Source organism: Canis aureus, chromosome 8, assembly GCF_053574225.1.
Source record: "Canis aureus isolate CA01 chromosome 8, VMU_Caureus_v.1.0, whole genome shotgun sequence".
NCBI classification, from domain to species: Eukaryota; Metazoa; Chordata; class Mammalia; order Carnivora; family Canidae; genus Canis; species Canis aureus.
In genome coordinates, this window is record NC_135618.1 from 50,195,244 (window position 1) to 50,216,273 (window position 21,030).

A 21,030-nucleotide genomic window follows, 5' to 3' on the forward strand; every position below is an offset into this window, starting at 1 on the left:
AAAAGAAGAAAATGCGGAGAAAATAAGTGAGTCTCTAGATAGTAAGTCAGTTCAGGTCCTCTGAGAAGAAGGCAAAAGAGGAATTAACTGTGCAAAAATGTACTGGAGAAATCTGGGGAGGACAATGGAGAGGGAACAGGGGCTAGGCAGGGAGAGAGCCTTCAGGTCATGATGCAGATCTGACACCCATGAAAGGTGAGGAGGAGGGAAGGGGGTGGGTTCATCACAGTTCTGAGAAAGTTTCAGCCAGGCCAGTAGACATTTCCTGAGACCAAGTTGCCTGTTGGACAGATTCAGCACTGGAATAGAAGAGCCTGCTTCTGGCTCTCCTGTGTGCTCAGTCACTGGCTGGGAAAAGCCCTGGGAAGTGTGACCTGGCATGACCACCCTGGTGGGTCCACAGGTATAGCAGCTGGAGGCTGTTGGTCAGCTGTGCTACCTAGGGTATGTTCCCTGAGGGAAGGTCTGAGCAGGCAAATTCTGTGCCTGGTGCCTTACGATAGTAGAAGCTTTTGGTGAAAGCACATCACAGTGGTCTTGAGAAGCTGGTCTTTGGGCTGGCTCTCACCCCACATACAGGTTTGCCTCATGAGCACCCATAGTTCCTGTTCTTGTGGCCTATGGTGTGCTCAGTCATTTGGACATAAGGGGCCTGCCCATCCATCTCCCCACAACAGGAAATTGTAACAGCTGCCACAAAATGAATGGAAGGACTTTGCCAAGTTAATCTTCTCTGATTTACTGCTTGTACTGTATCCATTTTGGAAGGGACACTTAGTAGTATTGAATGGTCCAATGTGTTCAGAAAATGATTTTTGGTGAGCACGATGGCAAAGGAAGGTAATTAAGGTCAGGAATGGGGCTTGAATCCCCTCCCTGTGGTTTTGAGGTCTCCTTAAATACTCTATGGTTCAAAGCTCCATGAAGGAAGGAACTTGCTGACCACTGAATATCCTTTACCTCAACCGGTGCCTGGCTCTCAGGAAGTACTCATACATTGTTTATTAAATTAAAAGAAGGGTTAAAAGGAAATGATATGCAGAGTCTGTGTGCCTTTTAGTAAACATTGAGAATCTGTTGAACTTGGTCCTCCTCAATACTGTCCCTGCTCACTTTCACCCCCAGCAAGGCTGGTAATAGTTAATTTTATGTGTCAACTTGACTGGGCCACGGGGTGCCCAGATTAAACACCATTCTAGTATGTCTGTGAGCATGTTTCCAGATGAGATGAGCATATGAATCCATGGGCTCAGTAAAGTAAATCCCCCTCTCCAGCATAGGTGGGCCTCATCTAATCTGTTGAGGGCCTGAACAGCACAAAAGGCAGAGGAAGGCTGCCTCACTGCTTGGGCTGGGACACAGTAGCTCATCTTCTACCTCTGGACTAAGACTTAAACTATCAGTTCTGGTTCTCAGGCCTTTGGTCTTAGACTGAATTACACCACTGGCCTTCCTGGGTCTCCAGCTTGTGGACGGCAGACTGTGGGACTTCTCAGGCTCCATAATCACATGAGCCAGTTCTCATAATCCTTCTCTCATGCTCTTGATGAGGAATTGTAATACATGTAATAATTTTTCTAGTTTTCTGGAGACTCTGAATCAATGCTCTAGAAAGTTTTTTTTTTAAGATTTTATTTTTTCATGGCAGACAGAGAGAGGCAGAGACATAGGCAGAGGGGCAGAGGGGCAGAGGGAGAAAAGGGCTCCTTACAGGGAGCCTGATGCAGGACTCAATCCCTGGACCCCGGGATCATGCCCTGAGCTAAAGGCAGACATTCAACCATTGAGCCACCCAGGCGTCCCCCCCACACCAATTTTTTTCTTTACCACCTTCCTCTTGTACCCTACCACCTTGTCACTTTTTTTTGGAATCTAACGTCAATAGTTGTTCATCTCCAGTACAGCTTCTTGGCCATACCTTCTAGAGTTTGGTAGTTTTGAATTTATTCTTCCTTTCCTGGGCTTTAAGACCTTCAGGCAAAGCTCTTGGTATGGAACTATGAAAAAGATAATGTTCAGATCCTCTGCTGCTGCTCCATAAAACAGATTTGACCTGCTTACATAATAGAAACAAACATTTGGTATTATCACTCATGACTCTGTGTTGATTGAGAAGTAAGTGGTTCTCATTTCACATCTCTTATGCAGTTGCTGTCAAATAGTGGCTGGGGGTGGAGATATCTGAGGTCTTGCCTGAGCCATTCAGGATGGCTCAGACACGTGTTTGGCAGTTGATGTTGGCTATTGGCTGGGAGCTCAGTTGGCAATGTTGCCTGGGGCACTTTCATGTGGCCTCATCATGCACTTTGGATTTCTCACAGCATAGTGGCTGGGTTCCAAGAGTGAGCACTCCCAGAGATAGGAAGTAGCAGATGACTGTCTCCTAAAACCTGGATCAAAAACTAGAATAGTGTGATTTCCACTATATTCTGTAGGTCAAAGCAATCTCATAATTCATGAGTCAAGTGAGAGTCCATCTTTTAATAGGAAGAGTGTCCAAATGTGTGGCTATTTGAAAATGCTACAGATGGCCATAGCTATTGAGGAGTGCAGAGTTAAAATAGAGATGGTGATAGTAATGTAGAGATAGTAGTGGTAGAGTTAATACAGAGACAACAGGCTGAACAGGGGCCACCCAAAGATATTAGGTTGTAATCCCTAGAAACTGTAAAACATGTTACCTTACGAGGAAAAATAGCACACAGGCATGCTTAAGAACCTTGAAATGGGAAATTATTCCAAATTATCTGAGTGGGCCACTAATCCATTTATAGGTATCCTTATAAGACAAAGGGAGAGAGAGATTGTACACAGAGGAGAGGAGCAGGCAATAGGTAGACTGAGATTGGTATGATGTAGCCACAAGCAAAGGAATGCCTGCAGCCACCAGAAGCTGGAAGAAAGAAGGAGTAAGTTATGCTTCTGGGGGTGTAGCCTCACTCACACCTTGATTTCAGCTCAGTGAAACTGATTTCAGTCTTCTGGCCTCTGGGGAACTGAGAATGTATACATTTCTGTTGTTTTAAGAACCTGAGTTTGCCATGATTTCTTATAGCAGCCTCTAGAAAGTAATACAAAACCAGACAATGAGAAGAGAGCATGAGGAGTGTTCTGGAAGAGAGAGTGTGTAGGTGTGTCCTGGGGACCTCCCCCTCCCCCCCCCCACACACAGTGGGGAAAGAAGAGGGAAGAAAATGCTTCTTCAAGACATGATTCCTCTTTATCCCTGGGAAGTACGGCATAGTGGTGGGGTGGATGAGTTCTGGGGCCATGCCTTTCTGTTTGCATCTCAGCTCTGCTACTCACTAGATGCATTTTTGGGTTGTTGTGAAGTTTCAGTGAACAGATTGAAACTTGTAAATGCTAGGTACATAGCAAGAAAAGCCGTTATTATCATTATTTACTCTGCGATTTGGTGAAGGATATTTTTCTTTTTGGTGTAGAAGTTGATTCCTCTTTTAGCCATGGTATCTGTCTCTTTCTGGCTGCTTTTTGTGGTGGTCAGTACTGATTATTTTACTGTCTCTGTATAGTATACACTGCCCAGTTCACTGCCAAGGTGTTCTGCCCTCCGAGAGAACCAAACAATGACCACCCAAGGGGCCAAGACTTAGGACATGCACCTTGTCTGTTTTCCCAGTATTCTAGACTTTACCTCTGCATAAAGTCCTGAGTTAAATCCTCAGGACTCCAGGTACCAGATCTTCAGGAAATCCTGTACTGAGCACACTTTAGCAATATTCCTTGACTTTTTTTTTTTATCTCATGTAGTGACGTAGGATGTATGTACAATAAAGTGTACAAATCCTAAGTGTATAGCTTGATAAATTTTGTCATAGGTGTAAAACTGTAACCACCATGTAGCTCTAGAACATTTTAAGCACTCCAGGAAGCTCATTTGAGCCCCTTTCCAGTGAATATCTCTCAGAGGTAACTACTATTCTGACTTCTTTCACTTTGTGGATTTGCCTGTTCTTGAACTGCATATAAATGGAGTTCATACTCTCTGCACTTTTTTGTGTGTGTCTGGCTTCTGTTGTGCAACATATGTCTGAGGTTCATTCATTTCTTGTGCACAGCCCTACTTCATTTTTAAATGGTGTATCAATTCCACTGTATAAACAAGCCACATTTCATGGCTGTTTGGGCTGTTTGCAGTTTGTGGCAATTATCAAAAAAGTTGCTACAAACACTCTTATATTAAACCTTTTGGTGGATGTACGCACTAATCTCTGTAACATATATACTCAGGAGTGAGTCACTAGGTTACAGGGTATACACGTATCCAGCATTCGTAGGGATAGCCCAACAGTTTTCCAAGGTGATTATACCAATCTATACTTCCATGAGCAATGTGTGAAAAATTCCGGTCACCCTACTTCATTGCTGACATTTGATATGGATATCCAGTTGACCTTGCCAGATCAATTGAAAAGACCATTTTTCCTCACCAAATTACACTGCTGTCTTTGTTCCACATTTTCTGGACTTCCTTTACTGTCTCACTGGCTCTGCTCATGCTATTTTATTATGAGTTATTTCAGCTTCATAATAAATGTTAATATTTTATAGTATAAGTCTGCAGCTTTGTTTTCCTACAAGACGGCCTTGGCTCTTTTTGGTTCTTATCATTTTCATATTAATTTTGGAGTCGTTTTGTCAATTCCTCCAAAAGCCTGCTTGAAGTGGGACAGCATTGATTCTATAGATAACTGGAGAGAATTTCCATCTTAACAATATTGAGTTTTCCAGTTAATGAACTCTCTGTTACTTGTGGCCATTTATTTCAGTCTTTAATCTCTCTCAGAAGTCTTTTGTACTTTATAGTACCTGACCCAGCTATTACCTGTTTTTTTTTTTCCTTTTTGGTTTTTTGATCAAGTGGTAAGATTAATGGGTAGACATGAGCTTTATGAACTGTAAAATACCGTACCCATTATCAACTAGGGAAGAACACATTTGTATTTGATTTTAATAAAGTCACCTTCACATGCCCCTTTAGTTTGTACTTATGGTACTGAGTTGTGTAATTGAGTTACCTAAAGCCTCTAAGATCTCCTCAGAATATCCAAGTCACTCTTGGGGGTGTTTTGCACCATTCTTATGTCCAGCATAGCCCTTTCTAATTTATCTTTCTTTTGGAAAGTTGCTATCCATTGTTCATGTCCATTGACATATTCATTTGTGTATTGAAACAGCATTTACTGAACACCTGCTATTGAGTATGTGTTGGTTGTCTACCCAACAGCCTTTTCTCATTCTTCTTTCCTGAGAGGACCCTAATTTTGCTCATGTGCCAGTTGCTTGTATGCCCAGAGAAGATGGGCTCCTTCCTTCTCCATGTCCCAGGGCTTGGGCCTCACTTAGCCTAATCCAGATATCCTTATCCTGTTGGTTTTTATCAGTGACTGGTTTGGCATTGGTATGTTCTCTGTTCTTGGCAATGAGCTATAAGGATCAGAAGCCTTAATGCCCAGACATTATTGCATTAATCTGCCTGGACCTTTGTGGAAGGTATAATAAACCTCTGTCATTTAAATCACTTTTAGTTCACCTATCTGCTACTTGCAGCCAAAAGTACCCTAACCAATGGTTTTATTTTGAGTTCTCATGGAAGCAGATTCTGAGGCAAAGATTTGAGGGGAAATAGTCTTAAGCTAGGGAAGAGGGGGTTAAGGGAAAGGCTGGGATGGAAAGTGAGCTGAAAACTAGTATATTAACAAGTTTGTTATGACTATGGGGATCACAGAGTTTAATATCTCTAGTTAACTCTTGAAAATGGCCTAAAAAAGGGGTATGCAAAATATGGCCCAGGGCAAATATGGCTTTCCTTATGTCTTTGTAAAGTTTCGTTGGAATACATTCACACCAGTTCTTGCCTGTATTGTTTATGGCTGCTTTTGCACTACAGCAGCAGAGTTGAGTGACTGCAAGAAGAGTATATGGCCCAGAAAGCCCAAAACATGTATTGTCCAGCCCACCACACAAAAAATTTGCTGACTCCAATGTAGAACATGCACCCCAGAGCTATCTCACCTGAGGAGTGAAGGAGCCTTCCAATCCATCACTGGTTGAATCCTACCCCCAGGGATGAATGAATTCCCCAGTGCTTCTGACCTGCCATATGCACAGGCAGAGTGGGCTCCGGGCCACCATCAATGAGTTCTGCTCCAAGCAGAGAGATGCAGATATTAGCTGTTGGCGACTGGGCAAGTGTAGACACTAATGGTAAGGTTCGAGATGGACTGTGCACTGACAGGACTGTCACACCAGTGCTGAGAAATGCTCCTGACCTCCAGTGCCACATGGTTCCAATGCAGGGTTGGAAACTGCCAAACATTTTATAATGAAGGAGAATAACCTGGATGTCAGCTGTGATTTGTTTGATCCTCAAAGACCTATAGGTAACTAGCAGGAATTTACTCTAGCTAATTCCTGCTAGTTCAGGGAGGGGGTTCTTCTCAGGGTCCCCATGCTGGCCTTTTCACCCCACGTGAACCCTAGTGCAGAACTTGGTCTCTTGCCCCATGCCTACAGGAAACCTATTTGCAGGTTGTGAGTTCATGGAACTCTGCTGAATCCTGGCCCATGCAGGCTTTTAGATCTTCTCTCCCTAGCGCTGCCCCTCCCTTCTTTCCTGTGGGGCTCCACACCCAGTGTGGAACCCAATTCAGGATCTGAACTCACCACCTGAGATTAAGACTTGAGCAAAGATCAAGAGTTGGGTGATCAACCAACTGAGCCACCCAGGCACCCCAAAACCTTTGATCTTTTCTTACACAGGTTATCTCTTTCCAGTATCCACCTCCCAGTTTCCTTTCCTAAATACTCCTAGGGTCTCAGCAGAGCAAGGGACTGACTCACTTTTGATCAAGTTTAAAAAAAGGAGGGGGGGTGAGCACCACGAAACAAAACTATTTTTTATGTTTTTCCTCTAGACAAAAACACGCTTATTATTTGCTGTATTGGGCGAGGCCCCCTTTAGAAACATTTTCCTCCATTCTGTGATTGCCAAATCCTCTAAGTTTTATCTCTTCCTTTGCCAGATGGGTTTCAGGACTCACACAGTCAAGTGATTGGAATACATTCTTGGCATGCTCTCCTTCTGTTTTGCTTTCTAAAACAGAGACTGTGCGTCTCACCCAGTATGATGTTAGATCTGTATAGTAGGATGCTGTTACATTGGGTCAGCTCCTGGGAAGCACTGTCTGTCTTGTTTTCACGACAGCTGACTAAGTGTGACATCCAAATGCAGTCTAGAAAGTCTCTCTCTCTAGATATAAAAATGCCCAAGAGTTTAGGTCTTTACATTTTTTAAAAAAACTTTTGAGGGGGTGGGGTGAGTGGGGAAGCAGTTGGAGTACAGGTGAAAAGTGATGAATACTAAGTAACTGGTATCAGGGTTGGCAAATTCTGCAACAAGAATCGTGGTTGGAAAATCTAGCCTGCAAAGTATTCAGACTGGGGACCTGGTTCTTCTTCTTCCACAAGGAAAATTGTAGGTCAGTTTCACCCCCTATACGCAAGTGGAGAGATCAGGCATCTGATTCTGACTTTACAAAAATTGTTCTTTTTCATTTCTTTCAAATGATCTGATTTTTTTTCCTTAGCTTATTTAGAAATAAAAATGGAAAGGTTAGAAAATTTAAATATTTTTGTATTCATTTCCATGAAGTCCCTTAACCCTCTCAGTCTGATAGCAGAGTTTTGTTTTTCAGTCCATCTTGTATGTCTGCTATTCTTATTCTGCATTTATTTATTTATGATTTTATTTATTTATTCATGAGAGACACAGAGAGGCAGAGACATAGGCAGAGGGAGAAGGATCATGACCTGAGCCAAAGGTGGATACTCAACCACTGAACCACCCAGGTGAGGTGCCCCAGGAACCTGAGTTTAAAACACACCTCAAGCAGGACTGGCTACACAATTTGCAGGGCCCAGGATAAAATGAAATTGTGGGGCTCTTTGTTAAAAAACAATTGATAGGAATTTCAAGACACCAGCAACAGAGCAAGGCCCTCCAAGCATGGGGCTGTGTGCAGCTATACAGGCTGCATACCCAGGGAGCTGGACCTGACCTTAGGAAACTGCTTTGTGATCCATGTTTTAAAAATTCTGCCTCAGTTTCTCTGGTTATGACATGGATGTGAATGAAGAAGTTATAACTGGCACCAAGTATGGAATTTGGTTTTGTTGCTTCTGTGAATACAGCATGGAAGCGTTCTCGAATGGCATTTATCCAACTCTTGTTATGTATTTGCACATTACTATACACAAGTGGTTTTGTTCCCCAGGGAACATTTGGACAATATCTGGACCATTTTAGATTGATACAACTGGGGGCGAGAGGTGGCTGCTGCTAGCATCTAGTGGGTGGAGCCCAGGGATACCACTAAACATCTCACAAGGCATAGGAGAGCACCCTCATAACAGAAAGTTATCTGGCCTCAATATCAGTAGTGTCAAGTTGAGAAACTTCTACATTACATCCTGGGCTTGTACCTACTCTCCAGATGTGAAATCAGAGGCATAGGGAGGCTCAGCACTTTTGTTTATTATTTCTTTGTGTTAAAGAAAAAAAATCATCTTGTTCCAGGAAAGAACAGTCAGTCTAATTTCTAAAGATACATACAGTCTAAAATAAAAATAACTAGAAAATCAGTGGAAATGTGTTTTCAAGGACACTCTGTAGACTGAGGACAGATATTCAGGCTTAAGTTTGTCCGGTGAGGTTAGCACTTGTGCTCTGGGCCAAGTCAACATCCTTTTAGTGGTGTCTTGTCTTCTTCCTAATTTAGAAAAGGCAAACCCACCTGCTGTCATGAAAAATACCTTCTAGAAGCTACTGTGTAATTGGGTGATATTTCTGGATTTGTCTCCCTGTCTAATGTACATCAGTTAAACTTTTGACTCTCCAGTGCTTTCTGGAGAAAGTAATAATCAGAAACTAAATCGACTTGGTTTTTTTTTTCTCCCCCTTTGCCCCGTATTTGTAAAGATTAATCTTCAGTATCTATGAGTGCTGGGTGATTTGCAGAAACTGCAGCTGCTTTATCAATATCAACCTGGCCTCCATTGATCAAACCCTCATTTAGGTGCTTGCTGCTGCTGGCTGCTGCTGGCTGCTGCTGGAAACAGCCCAGGGACAAGGAAGGAAGGGGAAAGGCAGCTTCAGAAGGCCACTATGCCTTTGAGTTTCTGTTTTCTGAGATGATCTTGAACGGCACTGGGCAGTACAGTCAATCAGGGAGGGGCCTTGAGGTTGGTGCTGTGGTTGAGTCGCAGTGTGGGAATAAATCCCAATGGTGGCAAACGCAAGTGAGTGGTGGTTGAACTATCCTGGCTGAATTGTTTCTAGTCTTTCCCTCCCAGCACTGTGTTCCCTCTGCCCCTGTCTGTGATCTCCTGGAGTGGGGGTGGGGACTTGCAAACGAAGAGACGCATCTCCGTTTGGTTGGAGGAGTTCTTAGTGTTTATCTAGAGGTTAAACAATACTCACATATAAATGAGATTGCACTGTATTTGTCCTCATGTGTATGGCTTATTTCACATAGTATAATGTCTCCAGGTTCATCTTCAGTGTTGCAACTAGCAGGATTTCCATCTTTTTAAAGGCTGGATATTATTCCAGTAGATGTATACACTGCATTTTCTCGATCCGTTCATCTACCAGTGGGTACTTAGGTTGTTGGCTACTGTGAATAATGCTGCAAACATGGGAATGCAGGTATCTCTTCGAGATCCTGATTTCAATTCCTTTGGATAAATATCCAGAAGTAGATTTTATGGCAGTGCTATTTTTAGTTTTTTTGAGGGAACTGTACTGTTTTCCACACCAGTGGTACCATTTTACAGCCCTACTAACAGTGCACAAGAGTTCTACTTTTTCTACATCCTCATCAACACTACCCCCCCACTTTTAAAGCCATTCTAACAGGCATGAAGTAACATCTTATTGTGGCTTTGATTTGCATCTCCCTGGTGTTTCATTATGTTGAGTACCTTTCCTTATACTTGCTGGCCATTTGTGTGTCGTCTTTGGACAAATGTTGGTTTAAGTCCTTTGCCCATTTTGAAAATTTGTTCATGTTTTTCCTAGTGAGTTGTATGAGTTCCTTATATATTTTGGATATTAACCCCTTATCAGGGGTTAATATCAAATATTTTCTTGCATTCTGCAGCTTATCTTTTTATTTTGTTGAGTGTTTTATTTCTTCAGCAGAATGGGAGATGATGGTCAAAGAGTATAAAGTTTCAGTTATGCAAGATCAGTATGTTCTGGAGATCAACCATACAGTATAGTTTTTCTAGCTAATAATACTGTATTACACACTTAGCAGTTGCTAAGAGGTTAGATCTTATGTTAAAATAATATCGGCAATTGTAATAGAGGATGAGAGGAAACTTGGGGAGGTGATGGGTATGTTTATGACCTTGATGGTGGCAATAGTTTCACAGGTATGTAGTTATCCCCAGACTCCTCAGGTTGTACACATTAAATATGTACAGCATTTTAGATGTCACTTATACCTTAATAAAAATGGTTTAACAAAAAGTGATACAATGCTTATCATTTTTTGAACAGCTACTACATGTTGCTCACTTTGTATAAACTAAGTCTAATTTTAGCAACTTATGATGGCTCTGCACTGCTTCTTTAATTGATTTATAAAACCCCATTAGATGGGATCCCTATTTCTGCCACCTTATCATTCATCACCTTCTTTTTATCTACTCCATTCCAGCCATACCAAACTTTCTGTTGCTTGAATTGATTTTGCTTACTTGCACTATAGGGGCTTTGCACATGCTATGCTCTGGGCTTAGAGGATTTCACTTTCATTCCCTCAACTCACCAGTATCTTGCATGGAGTAAGGGGCTGCCCATGGCTGCAAATATTGGAAAGCTCTACTATAACAGCATGATAGGGCATGGTTTCATTTGGCTTGAGAGATAATAAGCTCAGCAGTAGACAGACTGTGGCTGGTAGAGTGAGTCAGAGATGCCATCTGGGACCCTGGCTCTCTCATCTTCCTATTTTGCCATACAGCTTCCACCCTCATGGTTGCAAAATGGCTGCTTTACCTCCAGGTATCATGTCAGCAGGCATGGAAGCTGAGGAAGGACAAAGAGTGTACAGGTACATTCTGTCTTCCTTTCACCTGTTAGAACTAGGTACTTTTATTCTGGAGGAGGAAGGCAGACAAGAAACAAGAAATATAGTAAAAAAAAACAAAACAAAACAACCATAGTACTATAGAAAGTAACAACTGCTGTGGAAAATACAGAACAGATTGAGGGGTTTGGGGCATGTAGTTGGGGTGGTGGTGGCTGGGCTTGGCCTCACTGAGACAGTGGCAATAGTGTGAAGACTTGAAGGAGATGAGGGAGCCAGCCAGTGTGTCTGAAGAAAAAGCATTTCCAGGCTCTGGGAATGGCCAGTGCACAGGGTCTGAGGCTGGAAACTTTTGTGTTTAAGTAAGAATAAGGGAGACTGTGTGGCTGGAGGTCAGTGAGTGAGGAGGAGTTGGAGGTGATTAGGTAGGTCTTCATGGGAAGAGCTTTGTTTTGGACATGTTATGCTTGAGCTCCTCAGGGTCAGAGCTGGCATTTGGGCCCCGGCCTTTCAGCCTTTCCCATTTTGCCACATCTGCCTGCCAGGCAACAGGAAGGCCCAAGGCTCAAGCCTGCGGGGTTGGAGGAGAGGCCTCAGTTTTACGTGGACAGACTATTTGGCAGCCACTTAGGTTGCAAGCAGAAGTGTTTTGGAGGAAGTGATTCCACATGTGATGATTATCTTTGCCACAACCAGTAGCAGAGGCCTGAATATGAGATCATCCTTACGAAGAACCAGGGTGTGCTTTGGGTCAGGCAGAGTACTTGGTTCAAACCCTGGCTCTGCCTCTCATTAGCTGAGTCACTTTGGGTGAGTGATTTAACCTCACTGAGCCTCACTTTCTTAACCTGGAAAAATAAGGTAATAATGGTATCCTTCTATTTAGGGTGGTGGAGAATTAAATGAACTGATGAATACACATGGCTTAGCATGGTACAGGTCCATAGGGACAGTTATGACAGTGGAATGGGAGACCCCAGAGGGAGCCAAAGAAAACTCGGGGCTACTGAAGGAAAGCACATATCCTCTCCCATCATCATGGTGTGATGAGTAAATGGGGAACAGTAGATGTCTTGCTTATCCCAGAAAATCCACACCTCCATAGGGGGGCCCCGTACTCACAGAAACTGAAGAGTGAGTTTTCAGCAGTCCAGACTTACTGACTTCCCAGCCTCATAGAATGTGGCATTTTTCAGCCGCCTACCCTTGCATGTCATGCCCCTCATTGAAAGTGTCCTTCCTGCTTCTTGATGGCTAGATATCTATCCCTTTATGACCCAGCTCAAATTTCTCCACTTTAACATGCCTTTTGTTATTGTTCCAGCCTATAGGATGCTGTTTTGTCCAGCTCCCTTTTGCATTGCTTGCTGGGACCCATAGACACACCAATAGTGAAACTTTTGGGTAAGGGTTGGGGAAGGGGGGCAGGGATACGGACTGTTCATGGGATGATGGCAGGGATTACCACACGATGGAGCCATCGAGCCATCACTGTCATTTGGGGCACCCTACAGCCAACATGGTTTGTCTTTGTTATCATTTTCTTTCTTGATGAGACATTGGTGACTTCCAAACTGTCCCAGAAGAAATGGAACTGTCTGGTCCCACAGTTAACACGTAGCTCTGATAGTCCAGTCACATCAACCACTGTTAAAATTTCCACCCCACATCCAGGGGAGTCAGAAGGAGAAAGTTAAGTACTTGCTCCTTGCAAGTAATTTGGTACTTGCTGTTGACCTTTGATATCCAAAGACTGCTTCCTCTTTTTTTTGGATTGTACTTATGTCTGGATTAGATTATAAATCTCTGGAGGGCAGGACATGGGATCCATGCTAACTCAGTAGAAGTTCTATAAAGTTTTGTTGACTGTTGCCAACTTCTCCAGAGTATAAAATCCAAACAGCCTCTTGGAAAGCTAGAAAACTACCCATTTTCTTTGAAGCAACTCTGCTCCATTTCCATACCGATGGAAAGGAAAGCAATAAATCCTTTACAGCCAAGAGCCAGTCCTCTTCATTTCCTCCTGGAAGTGCTATTGATGGTGGCTAGGTAAGTCATTTGTCTCACTGTCTCTCCCTTGGCAGGGTCCAATTACTCATATCTCTTCCTTATGCTCTGTCCGGGGTGCAGGGGGGCAGTCTTCAGAGGCCTAGCAGGCAGGTGGGGTTTAATGCACACCAAGAAGATTATAGCGTACATTAAAGAAGTTGGGTGGTGTCATGTGTCCAAGCCTCAGCTCCATTGTCCCTCACTCTACCTGTAGAGTGGTCCTTGAGTAGATTTATACAGGCAGACCTTGAAGTCAAGATGCTCTTGCAAAACACAACATTATTGACAGATTTAACTTAAAATAACCAAATTTTGTAATTGATTATATGCCAAGTTGGATACCATATTGCGTTGGATTCTTACACAGACAAGTAGAAGTTGGTGCCAAGACTGAAGGAAAAATCAATGGGAGAGAAACAGAAATTTGTTTAACAGTTAAAACTTACCTATTTTCAAATTTTTCTATTTTTAGGATTTAATCATTCCTCCAGCCACTTACTCATGCACATACTTTTTTAACAGGGTCTTTAAAAATTATTGTTATATTATTGTTTATCTTCTTTTAATTAATTATTAGAGTGGGCACATGTGCAGGGGTGGGGGGCGTGGCAGAGAGAGAGAGAGAGAGAACGAGTGAGTGTGCGAGCATCTTAAGCAGGCTCCATGCTCAGCAAAGAGCCTGACTTGAGGTTCAATCTCACGACCCTAAGATCATGACCTGAGCCGAAATATAGTTGAATGCTAAACTAACTGAGCCACCCACGCACTCCTATTATTGTTTATTAATAGACATTACACAGCCCCAAATTTGAAAGATAAAGAATATTTTATAGCAAAAGGTAATTTCCACTCCCACCTTTGTGCCATCTGCTCTGTTCCCTCCTAGGGATAACAACCACTGTTGATAGTATCCTGGGTTCCCTTTTAAAAATAGAGTATACTTGTAAATGCATATCCATTATCTGTTCGTCCATCCATCCATCCATCCATCCACCCATCCACCCGCCTCCCATCATCCATCCATACTTACATACATACACTTTGGTTTTGTTTGTTTGTTTTTTTCAGGAATAAGGAAAAGGCAAGCATTACTTTGTGGCAGACCAGCCTTGTTCCCTTGATCCATTGGAAAAGAGATTTGGAACCACTGTCCTTGCTGTTGAGCCAGCCACTCTAAGGCTGGAGTGTTGGAATGTCAGAGATCTGTCAGGGAAGACTGGGCATTTAAAAAACCGCTAGGTGTAGCTATTCAGGCTTAATTATTGTCTAGCCATATGGTCTTGTATTTGATTCCAGGGGATAGGGAAGCATTCAGTAAAGGAGTGAAGGGAAAACAAAAGTTAGACAGTAAGGAATCAGTGTTTAGAATCAGATATTCTTTTTCTTTAATATTTTTTTAAATTTTTTAACTTATTTATGATAGTCATACAGAGAGAGAGAGAGAGAGAAGCAGAGACACAGGCAGAGGGAGAAGCAGGCTCCATGCACCAGGAGCCCGATGTGGGATTCGATCCCAGGTCTCCAGGATCGCGCCCTGGGCCAAAGGCAGGCGCTAAACCGCTGCGCCACCCAGGGATCCCAGAATCAGATATTCTTGGTTCCCTCACTTGGTTTCCTCACTTCTCACTGTGTCAAGGACCTCTGCTCCTGGCAGCATCCCTGTCCTGCCACTATCTCTGAGTAGGGTATTCGTGGTTCCGGCCTGGGTTGTGCCCTCACTCCTTGCAGCCTTGCCCTCTTTTTCTTTTTCTTTTTCTTTTTCTTTTTCTTTTTCTTTTTCTTTTTCTTTTTCTTTTTCTTTTTCTTTTCTTTTCTTTTCTTTTCTTTCTTCTTCTTCTTCTTCTTCTTCTTCTTCTTCTTCTTCTTCTTCTTCTTCTTCTTCTTCTTCTTCTTCTCCTCCTTCCTTCCTTCCTTCCTTCCTTCCTTCCTTCCTTTCTTCCTTTCTTCCTTTCTTCTTTCTTTTCTCAGCCTTGCCTTCCATCTGCCTTCACTGTTGCATGTATTGGATCTTTCTAATATACTAGTGTCACCTTTCAACTCCCTTGGTTAGAACTCCCCATCACCTTCAGGATACATTTAAATTCCTTAGCACAGGAAACCTTTGCTATGGACTGAATGTTTCTGTCCCCCTAAAATTCTTATGTTGAAGCCTAATCATCAGTGGGATGGTTAGGAGGTGGGACTTTTGGGAGGTGATTTGATTATGAGGGTGAAGCCCCCATGAATGAATTAGTGCCCTTATGAAAGAGGCCAGAGAGCTAGTCCCTGGATCCTTCCACCATGTGAGGACAGAGCGAGAAGATAGCCATCTGTGAGACCAGAAAGGGGGTCCTCACTAGACACAAAATCTGCCAGAACCGTGGTCTTGCACTGGATTTCCAGCCTCCACAACTATGAGAAATAAATGTGTGTTGGTTAAACCACCCATCCCATGGCATGCACCTAAGTCTTGAGGTTTGGTGCCTTGGCATGCACTGTCCCCTCTCCCTGAAACCCCTGCCCTTTCTTTAGCCAACTCTCTCTGTTCTTCCTTCAAGACTCAGCTCAGACAGTCCTCCACCAAGGTTTCCATGACTTCTTCAGATCAATGCCTGGTCTCAGTTGACCTGTTGGGGGTATAGTGGGCGCCTCCATATATCTCTTTTGATGAAGTATCTCAAAGGGGAGAAGAGAGATCAGAGGGTGAGGGTTAGGGCTAGAGGTCTTATAAATCCATGAGGGTGGGAGCTGAACCAACTACATTTGCTTTTGTGTGGCAAGGATTGCTGGGAATGGTCAGCAAACACTGAGAACCCCACTTTTTTCAGCAGAGTGGTCCTGTACCATTTGATAGAGGGTGAACATCCACTATATATATATTTTTCATCCACTGTATTTTGATTTAATTTTAGTTTTTGTTGTTTCTTTTTGTCTTTGTTGAGATTTTAAAATATATATATTTGGTAACAGATATAGGTATATAAATAAATATAAATGGAGTCCCAGAATTGGCAGTGCCCTCCTTTTTGTATTACAGAATGAGTAATTCTGTAATTTGAGTGTTACATTTCTGTGTTACGTTTTATCTTGTTTTCAGGCTGCTATATCAAGTATATTGTATGCTGAAGTTGAACTTAATTATCTTCATCAAGCTGTACATAATACACAGTAGATTTTTTATGGTCTATAAAATGAAAATTCTTCTAATTTTGAAATAATTTTAGATTTATAGAGAAATGTCTGTGATAGTACAGAGTTCCTGGTTTCAGATCCTCTAATATTATCAACTTATGTTACTGGGGTATGTTAATCACAACTACAACACCAACACAGGAACCAAATATTAACCAAATGCTAGATTTTATATGGATCTCACCAGTTTTTCTATGAATATCCCTTTTCTGTCCAGGATCTTAGCCAGAGCCCCATGTTGCCTTTAGCCTCTTCTCTCCTTAGTGTCCTCTGGTTTGTGACAGTTTTTCAGTGTTTCCTTGTTTGTTTATTATTTTTTTATGATCTTGATAATTTTGAGGAGTACTACATTTGAAGAATTTTGTAGAATTGGATTTGGAGATTTTAACCAAGGTCTGGCTGCCCATTAGCCACAGCAATGAAAACCTTTCTCGGAATTCACCAATGGCATGAAAATTCCAGGTGAGTCCACCATCTTTGATGTCTCTTGAACACAGGAGAGACCTGCCTCAGGAACAGAGCACTCACAAATCAGGTGTTTTCTCTGGAGGTGATTTTGTCTGTAGGTTCAGCACAAAGTTAGATGAAATTTTGGCCAAGGCCAGGGCAGCAGGATCTGTGCTAAAAAATTCCAGATCTACTTCCTTGCTATGGGAGGCTGAGTTCCAAATCCTAGCCTGTGTGCAGCCAGCTTCACCGAATAATGAGGCATTGGGTACTTTTTAAGGCAGCTGACCTTTGGAGCAAATTATCCAAGGAAATCTGATTAGCTAGTTCACTGGGTTCCTGCAAAACGGATCTTGGTGTATTTCTGCAGCAGAAATGTCAGCATAATTGGAGTTCCTGGAGCTCAAAGAGCTTCTTTCTCATTGTTTCCATCCTTTAGAGAAAAAAAAAAAAAAATAAAACACCAAATAAACAAAACCCAAACCTCTAAAGAATTATTCTTTGACTTATATTCTTTGCTTTTGCACAGTTCAGAAGCTGCTTCTGGCTGTGTTTACGACTTTATTAATCAGGGGAACAGCCTGAACATCATTTAAACAAACAAGCCAAAAAAAAAAAAAAATTCCATCCCCATGTAGATGATGTGAGCTTAATAGAGATGGCCTAGCCAAAGACCTAAAATAAATAAACTGACTTTAATTTGAGCGAAAGAGCATGGGGTGGTAATTACTTGAGGCTGTGTGCCATGCAACGTAACCAAATTCGAAACTCACTAATTTCATTATTTTAATGGAAGTCTGCATCCCATTCATTAGGCTGACATATGAGTAGCCATTAGTAACAGTTCATTTCCAAAGCTATGGTGGATAAAGGAAATGAGTGAAGGCCAGGCCTGGTGGAAGTTGACAGTGCTCAGAAGGTAATGTGTGGTTGGCGTTGGTGGAAGGGGTAGCAACAAGGAGGTTTATCAGTTTGATAGGAGGCAGCAAGCCATAGAGTCGAAACACAGGCCCTGGATCCAGAGAGACCTGGGTTTACATTCTAACCCTGCTGCATACTAGTTGTGTTTTCAGGGCTCATGGCAAGCATTTAATTAATGGTAGCAATATGGCAACCATGATGGTGGTTTTGCTGGGCTTGGAGGTTTTACTGAGGTGGAGACTGGGGTTGATGGGAGTAAAGTAGGTTGTCTGAGTTTTCCCTGTTACTCAGATCCCTGATTCCAAATATGATGCTAATTTTAAAATGTGTTTTTAAAAATTATTTCATCTCTGAGTAGGCAATTGATTCACATGATTCAGAAGTTTAAAAACAAGAGTATATCAGGGTATCCAGTGAAAAATGTCCCACCTACTTCTGACACCCCTTTTACAGACAGCCATTGTTTGTAGTTTGTTTATCTTTATAGAATTTCAGGCATATAAAAGCAAATACAAATATATATACATTTCTTAGGTTGTGATACAGATAGTTCTGTATCTTGCCTCTTCTACCTACCATGTATCTTTCTTCTCTGTCCACATCTGTAGGGAAAGAGTTCTTTCTTCTAATTTGTAATGATATGTTTTTCTGTTGTATGGATATATCATGATTTATTTAATTTTCACCCTCTTGATGAGCATTTAGGCTAGTTCCTGGTTTTTTCTATTACAAACCATGTTGCAGTAGATAACACTGCATGTATGTCATTTTGCACAGGCATGAGAACACCTGTAGGATAAACATTTTTTTTTAGGATAAATTTTTGAAAGCAGAATTGCTGAATTGAAGGGCGAGTGCATTTGTGATTCTGATAGTGTTCAAAGGTCCAGAGGTGCTGGGGTGCTGACTTAGCAAAGAGCATGAGCTGCTAGTTAGTGTCCCCCACCCCACCCGCCCCAACCCTCAACCCCTGATTCACATGTTGAAATCTAATCTCCAATGAGAGGGTATTTGGAAGGGGGGCCTTTGGGAGGTGATTAGGTCGTGAGGGTGGAGCTCTCACAAATGGGATTAGCGTGCCTTAAAGAAGGGACCCAGAGAATTTCTCCCCTTCTACCATGTGAGGACTCAGTGAGAAGATGTCTGTCTATGGACAGGAAAGGGGCTCTCTCATGACACCAAATCTCCTAGCACCTTGATCTTAGACTTCTTAGCCTCCAGAACTGAGAAATAAATGTCTGTTATTAATCATCCAGTCTCTGGTATTTTGTTATAGCAGCCTGAATGGACCAAGACCCCTGGTTCCAGTTTAAAAAAAATTATCTGAACGGTAATTTGTTGAAAGAACACGATAATGCAAAGGCTCAGTAATAATAGCATCATTGGAAAGACAGAAGATGGGGAAGCCTGGTTGTGTTGGGAAGAGAGCATAGAATTTCAAGTAAGATGGGCCTGGCTTTGAATCTTGACTATGCTACTCATAGCTGTGTGATTTTAGGTGGGTTGTTTCCCCCCTAAGCTGGTATGGAGCTCAGTATTCTCACCTGTAAAATGGGGATTATAGTATTTCCATCACAACCTGCCAGGAGGATTAAAAGAGAACATACAGATACCAGTTAGCATGGTGTGACACATAGTGGGTGCTCAGTATGTAACTGGGGCTTCATAAGTAACCAGCACTGTAGTATTATATAGTTTATATATAATGTACATATATTATATACTATCCTGTATTATCCTATATTAGTGAGGAATAACTACATTTATTGAGTGTTTGCTATGTGACAGGCACTGTTCTTAACTGCTTCTCATGAAACAGTCCTCTAACATATCATAACAACTCTGGGAACTCTTGTTATCCTTACTTTATGAATGAGGAAATTGAGGCATGGAAGTTGAGTGCATTGTTCAGCAAAACACAGTGAGTAAGTGGCAGAGCTTTTATTCAGACTGAGGCAGCCTGTCTGGGAAGGCTTCTCTAATCCCACTTCTTATTCTCTTGATCCATGCATTATGAGCAAGAAGCTGGCTCTCCCAAAAGATGGAGGACATCGTGGGTGGCACATTTATTCCCCAGGGCAGGCAGCAGCTCTTTCTCATGACATGGTGACCAAGTTTAGCTTCCTCATCTCTTAGGGAGATACTATTCTGATCTGAAAGGGTCAAGGTTCACTTCCTGGTCATCGTTTCCCTAGATGGTCCAAGACTGATGGTGTGTGATGAGCTCAAAATCAAACAAAGATTTTTATCCTTATATGAAGAATACATACATATAAACAGCTTAGCTCTTGATTAAAGATACCCAGGATCCACCCTATGAAGGTTGGGATTTTAGGGAAATTTAAATAAGAATACACTAAAAAGTAAACTCTGTGAGGGCAGGGATTTTTGTTTTGTTCACTATGATAACACCAGTGATTAGAAAAATGCCTGGCACCATAGGAGACATGGATAAATGCATGCATTCAGGGGAAATAGACTTTTGCCACAGAATCCTAAGAGATTTGATCATCTTGTTGTTATAGAAACCAGGCAATATGCCTGCCACACCCAACATCAGTGACCACACATACACACATAGTCGGGTAGGAGAGAAAAGGGCCACTTTTTTGGTGGGAGTTTTGATTGGAGGCATCTCTGCCTCAGGGAATGAGGCATGCTTTGTGAGTGAGCTCTTGGCATCTGGTGATCCTTGGCAGTTACTTGTAAATGTGCAAGAATTTGAGATTCACTTAGACATCTTGACATGCAGTACCAAATCTCTAAATTCCTAAATTTATTTACTAACTAGGGGAAGCCTATTCCCAACTATAATTTTATTTACAAAGGGCTCTAATCTGGTGTGAAGTCTGAAGGCATGTTTGTTTAACAAGTTGCTCAATTAGCCAGCAAGAAAAGAACAAAGGAAAGTCATTATGCAGATGTATGCCCATTCAAAGCCATTGTGCCTTTAGATGCTTTCTTTATGGAGGAGAGATTCCTAGTCTGAAAGTTTTCTGTCCCTGCTGTGTTTATTGCTAATTCCCTTCTAATATTAGATCACTAATGATTAATAATATTGCATTTCAGCACTCTTAGATTTGTCAGTTTTTTCCATCTAAAAGCATATAATTATAGGTTATTTTAAAATCTGGGAAAGGAAATCAACCATGAACCACACTCTAACTCATCCACAACCACTTTGATAGATTTCTTTGAGTATTTTTCTATACATAATTTTACATATTTGTAATCCTAGTGCATATACAGTTGTGAATTTTGCATTTTCCACCAATGGAGTATTACAACTATTTTGATTTCTGTAATGAAACTTTTAAGCATA